Here is a 7009-nt window from a genome sequence, read left to right as displayed (position 1 = left end):
ACTGTGCTTGGGAGGGGGTTGGTGCCAGGATCCAGCACTTAGGCCAGATCCTAACCGCCCTCCCCAGCACACTGGCCTTACACCGGCCAGCTTGGATCTGCGTCACCAATTTTGGTGGCGCAGATCTGAGTAGCCCAATTGGGGCAGCTGCCACACAACACGGGGAAAAGGGAATTGATTCCCCTTACTTTGAGTTATGCCGCCTCAACCCTGTACTGGATACAGGCCAGTTGGCCTGCCTGTTCCAGTGCAGGTTAGGATTGGGCTGTAAGAGACAATAAAAGATTAACAGTGCAAACTGATGCATATTTACTCAAACGTAGGTCCCACTGAATTCAATGAGACTTTCTCCCATTAGGTTGCAGTCCTATCCAGTGGTTCCCTAACTGGTTGGTCACAACCCACCAGCCAGGGAAGCACTTTGATTTGGCCCCTTATGGGGTGGGGAAGAAAAAAAAAACCACAATTGTAAGACACTTCCAGTTTCACAACTGGAAACTAGAAGTGACTTCTGATTGCTTTTAAAAAAATTTTTTTCAAGACTTGGGGAGCCCTGCAGAGGTGTCCGTGGAGCTCCCTGCACCCCGCTGCCTGCTTCAGGTAAGCCAGGAACCCCATTCCCCCCCATTGCCCAGCAGCAGTGTGATCCCAGGGTTCCTGCCGCCCCCACAAGCATTAGGTGGTTTCCTCCTCCACTTTGGGAACCACTGCTATACACACTTGGGAATATGTCCCATTGAATTCAATGAGTCTTACTTCTGAGTAGACAAGCCTAGACACTGTCAATCTTTTTGTACACAGCTGGTCAACTGATTATTTTCTTCCCCATTATTTTAATAGCTTAATGGTCTGAGTTCCTGAAAGGTTTTGTTGCTCATTTGCACATTAATCACAGACCAGGAATGGATTCTAAATCAGATTTTAATGAGAGCTGTCCCCATGAAAGGATTTCAGCGTGGATATGCATCATTATATAACGCTGGGGGTGATTTTCCAGACCATACATGCTACTTACAGTTATTAGGACTCACCTTATTTAGTGAACAAACTTATTTAGTTTGTTTAGTGCCTTATGTGCCAGGTATTGCCTAGAAGACAAACAAGGTGGCAGTACGTACTGTGCAGTACATTGTAAGCGTAACTGGCAGTGGGCCCCACTCACCCCATGCATCCAACCTCCACATATTAGTCAGTGACTGGCCACAGTAGCTTGTGCTGTACCCCTTGCACAGTGCCTTGCTTCTGCCCAGTGGCATAGCTAGAGGGGGTGCAAACGACTAAGTTTTGCAGGGAGCCTCACGGCAGGCAGGGGGAGCAAAACAGAAGCATACACCTGGAATGACTCTGAAAGGGGAGGGGCTGCTTGCACGCTGTGGCGAGGCTCCCTGCAAAACTTAGCGCTTTGCACCCCCTCTAGCAACACCACTGCTTCTGTCATGGAGCTTAAGCCGCTCAGCTTCAGGGTCTCCTCTCTCCACTCCCCACACACTTCCACCTGCAACAGGGGGATAAAAACACTCACTTGACAATACTCTTTGCTGTAAAAATTGCAATAAGATAATACAAGTGAAATGGCCTGAACAGCAAAAAAACACGCTACAAACGCTGAATATTATATTCACTCCCCAAATTACCCTAAAGGAGAATGCAGCTCTGCTGGACAGCTAGATTCTCCTTGTGAAGGGGATAAAACACCTTGGGGTGTTCTCTGGTGGGGTACAAATCAAATCAATCGATAAACCATAAGCAAAATACAAAGAAATGCTGGTGGTTGATGACTAATTAAAACAACAATTGCAGCAATGAGGCTTTGCACCTAGTCTGAGGGAAGAAGGTACTTTCATAAATGTTAAGCTCAGTCTATACCGGGGTGCTCACACTTTTTTGGTTCGAGAGCTACTTTGAAACCCAGCAAGGCCCCGAGATCTACCGGGGGGAAGGAAGCGTCTGACAGACACCCCCTTTAATGTATGGAGCCCCTGCTGGAGTCTAGTCAGTTTCGTCAGTTTTGTTGCTGCATGCCTGAAGAGCAGCTCAAGTGTCAGTTTCAGTGTCAGTTTAGTGTCAGCTAAATACGTCAGTTTCATCTAGTCACTAGACGAAACTGACATATTAACAGTTTGGAGAGACAGGGCTCCCCGATCTACTCATTTTGCCTCGCGATCTACCGGTAGATCGCGATCCACCTATTGAGCACCCCTGGTCTATACAGTATATTCCTGCTTGGTACAAGATAGCTCTGATATACTGCGATTTCACGGTCATATGTCAGCAGTAGGAAGAAATCAGCAGGTCCATCTGCTTTGCACTCTTATTGTTGATCTCTGCCTTCCTGGGTAGAGAATCAAAAAGGGAGATTAATGATAAATCCTTTCAAATGCAGTTTTGGTGATGTCCTGGTGATGTGCTGGACTCTGTAGCCTTGCTGCTGTTCTCTTCAGATAACTAGCAGTTTCCCAAAGACATACATACAGTATGTTACTTCTCCATGTGTAACTTTTGTGTGTCCAGCTGGCCACTGGTGGAAAGATGAAGGGTCAGGCTAGTTTGTGAGAGGAGGGGTTAAAGCGAAAAAGGTGAGGGTTACCCTTGCCTCAATCTATTGAAGGGCCCAATCCTATTTGGACGCTATGCCAATGGTGCACTGATCATTGTATCCTAAGCCTGGCACAGCTCTCTTAAGTGAAGCTCCTGCAACCCTTTCAAATAACACCCCAATGCTATGCAAGCATGCCTAAGCCCATTCATGTCAGCTGGCTTAAGTGTGTCATTTAGAGCAGGGATCTTAGCACAAGAGCGGCATTGTTTATCTTGACGCAATGTCAAGGATTGGAAAATAAATAAATAGAGATGGGAAAGGGAGAAATGTATTTTGAAAAAGGATTGGAGGGAGCAGAGGGCAATTTACACAGTAAGACTGGAAGGATTCTGAAAATTAATTTTGGGAGAATGAAATTTTGAAAGGAAGAATATGGTAGTGAATCAGTATTTTTTAAAAAAACAACATCTTTTGAAGGAAATTATTTGGATGGATTGGGAGTGAATGTGTTGGAAGGATAAAGAATTGGGGAACAATTGAGCAATAAGTTGGGAGAAATTTGAGAAAAAATTTAATCTGTAAAGAGAAAACTTACTTTCAGTAAGTATTGGATAGACGGGACTGACTGGCCGGCAGTCTGATCAGGGTATTGAATGTATCTGGAATTCTCTCTCTCAGGTTTCCAAATAGTGTGTTATAATTTGGGGAGTTGAGATTCAGACAGAAGTTACTCTTGCTGTTTGCCTTCCTCTCTCTCTCTCTCTCTCTCTCTCTCTCTCTCTCTCCACACACACACACACACACAAGAGCTCTGCAGCAATCTTTGGGGAAGCCTCTTCAGTGGAAGCATCTCTCCACAACGCCCTGTGTGGAGTGCCTAGGAGTGTCGCGAGTGTACTGTAAAGCACATTTGCAACTACCCTCAACCTGGTGCGGCCAGTGTAAGGATGTGTGCTGGCCTGCCGTCACCGGATCCAGTCTGGGAGAGGGTATGTTCATGCTGGCCTACCTTGGCCGGCACAGGGGATGGTAGTATGTGGCAGGAGGGCAGATCGGAGGTGGGGAGTGTTTCTGGGCAGGAGAGGGTGGAACAGGAGGAGGATTAGCCCCAGGAGGGGGTGGGACTGGCCGCTGCATCCTAACCCCTCTCCTGGTCAGCCCGGCATTACACCAGGCTGCTTAGATTTATACCAGCAATTCCACTGGCACAGATCTAAGTAGCCTCATAGGGGTGGTTGGGGTGTTACTGAGGGTAAGGAGAGACTATCCCCTTACTCTGAGTTGTGCTCTGGCTGGCACCTTCCTTGCACAGAATATAGCACAGGCCACTTGGCCTACCAGCATTAGTTGAGATTGGGCTGCCCAAGGCTGTTTTCCTGCCAGGGACCACATGGTTGGCCAGGCTCCTAAGAGCAATGGGTCTGTTGGCAGTAAGCCCAGAGGTTGCAACTGGGGTGCAAAGAGGTCCAGGAGGGCCTCTGATGGACAGAACCATGTCTCCTCTATGCATAACAGCACAGCTCACAACATGACATGAGTAGGATGACAAATATATGGATAATAAAAGTTATGCTATGAACATATCTAACCAATCAAGGAAATGTACATTTTATGTTCATGTCCTTGTTCCTGCAGGTTTGGGGAGAGAAGAGGTTGAGTTATCTGCTGAAACAGCTAAATTGTACAGTAAATTTATACAGCTCTTATTCCTAAATGCTCCTTGACTGCTTTCATCTTTCTCCCTTTTATGTAAGACTGTGTGTAAGACTCCAGACTTCTGATTTGTAACCAAAGTTACAACATTATGCGCTTCATAAGGAAGAATGCATGCGCTGTCAGTTTGAATACAGTATTGCTGCTGCAGTCCAGGTCTTTGATCCTGAGCTGCAATTTAGTGAAAAGACACTGGTGTATAAACGCCCCCATCTGGCCTCTCAGGAGGTCAGTGTCAGAATCATTGTCCAAAGTACAAAAATAGTTGTGGTAACAAGGACTTTGATTTTTATCAACCGCCACACAAGAAAGGAAGCAAATGCTGATTTCTTTCCCCTACCCCCACCATACAACATGGTTGTTTTTGCCATCACTCAAGCAGTTGCCATCAGTACATGCAATATCTAGAACTGACATTCTGATCTCATGGCATTTCTCATCCAAAAGGTTTATCTGCACAATTTATGATCTGCTGTACCATATGCCTTCCAACTACCATGTACGGTAATCAACAAGGAACTCCAAAACCCCTGTTTTTTTATTCTTACTATTAAAAATATATACCACTTTTCTATATAAACATTCAGAAAGTGATTGACACAACAAAATAAATAAAAAGGTGGTCTGCTATCCCAAGGGGCTCACAATCTAAACATGAAATAAAAGGCAAAAGGAAATAGCCACTGGCAGAGACAGTATGCTTTGGTGAATAAGGGCATTTGGTGACTGAGGCTAAATATAAGGCGCACAAAAGGTGCCTCTTCGCCCAGTTAGCAGAAATATTTTACTGTCTGCCTGAGAGTGCTCAACCCAGGATCTGCCAGGGTCCTCACACATGTGAGTGGTTGTGCTGGGTTCAAACACAAAATGTGCAAGCCTGGTTTACCATAACATCAAATGCGAAAAGACTGATTCATACGATGTTATATTAATAAAATATTCTAAGCCTGATATCCTCTCCAAGGATATCCTCTCCAATGCCCTTTTGAGAGGAGTGGAACTTACTCTTGAATAAAGATTGCAGTTCAGTAGATAATGATTCTGTTGCCAAAGAATACGCAATGCAACCAAGTCAAGCTGTACTCCATACAATCTACGGGGTTTCACATAAATCTTTCTAGATCCAACTGAAGAAGAGTTTGGTAAAAAAAAACCAAAACTGCATATGCAAGTCACTCCAATTAAAAAAATATATACTTTTAGCTACTTTCATTTGTCTTTGTAATGGAATATATTTTACATAAGAACATAAGAACATAAGAACAGCCCCACTGGATCAGGCCATAGGCCCATCTAGTCCAGCTTCCTGTATCTCACAGTGGCCCACCAAATGCCCCAGGGAGCACACCAGATAACAAGAGACCTCATCCTGTTGCCCTCCCTTGCATCTGGCATTCTGACATAACCCATTTCTAAAATCAGGAAGTTGCGCATACACATCATGGCTTGTACCCCATAATGGATTTTTCCTCCAGAAACTTGTCCAATCCCCTTTTAAAGGCGTCTAAGATTTTAAGAAAGGAATCGGGTTATAGCTAGACATTGGAGGTTGTTACTTGCAGGTAATGCTTTTTAGGTTTCAGATTCAAAAATGGTGGATCCTGGACACCACACAGAGGTGGTCCTGGACTTTTCACCGCCCGGGGCTGCCTCCCTCACTCTCACTCTGACCCAGAAGTAACTGCAGTGACATCATCATGTCACCATGATGATATCACAACAATCACTTCTAGAACCACGCCAGGGGCTGAAGCATCTCCCGGCGTGATTCTGTGCTCTCTGGGCTACCCCCTTCCTTTCCTCCAAGGAGAGAAAGACACAGCCCAGACCGGTATGGAATTGCACCAGGAGTCTCCTGGCGCAATGCTGCTCTGGGGTGCATCTTTCCTGGGGAGAAGACAAAAGATGCAGCCGAGGGCCAAAAGCAGTGTGGAATTGCACCAGAAGCGGCTGCCTCTGCCGGTGCAATGCTGCCCTAGTGTGTGTCTTTTGTCTCCTCTGGACTGTAGTCGGTGAACAAGTCTTCTAAAATACATTCACAAGCTCAGCAGTTCCCAAGCTGTGGGTCGGGACCGTGGAGGTGCAGTGAGTGGGGAGACAGGTAAGGCAGTTCCTCCCCACCAGAGTCCTTCGAAAAGCACCAGCACTGTGGGAGGTGCTCAAGCAGTCACAACCCATGCACTTTGCACACAGCCACATCTGCCTTGTTGGTTTTGCCACCCACCCAAAAGTTGGGTCGGGACCAGGGACATGCAGTGGGTGGGGAGGCAGGTGAGGCAGTGCCTGCCCACCGGTCCTTCAAAAAGTGCCGCCACCGTGGGAGGTGCTCAAGCACTCAGAACCCATGCGCAAAGCTAACAAGGCAGATGAGGCTGTGCAAAGCACATGGGTTGTGAGTGCTTGAGCACCTCCCATGGTGGTTGTGCTTTTCAAAGGACTCCAGTGGGGAGGCACTGCCTCACTTGCCTCCCCACCTACTGCACGCCCCAGTCCTGACCCAATTTTTGGATGGGTGGCCAAGCTCACAAGGCGGATGAGGCTGTGTGCATGCAGGGCTCAACATGCCGCCCATTCCTTCACCTTTACAGCCACCATCACCCCTTGTCATGAGCTCAGTCCAGTGCCAGAAGCCCGGCTCACTGTGACCAGCCCGGCTTGCTCCCTGGAAAGGGCGCACAAGGCTGCAGCCTGAGAGCCACTCCCCAGGGTATCATTCCGCTCCCGCTCGCCCCACTTCCCAATGAAGGAAAGTTCTCA

This window comes from Tiliqua scincoides, chromosome 4, assembly GCF_035046505.1.
Source record: "Tiliqua scincoides isolate rTilSci1 chromosome 4, rTilSci1.hap2, whole genome shotgun sequence".
Lineage (NCBI taxonomy): Eukaryota > Metazoa > Chordata > Lepidosauria > Squamata > Scincidae > Tiliqua > Tiliqua scincoides.
Note: the sequence above shows the minus strand (reverse complement) of the source record.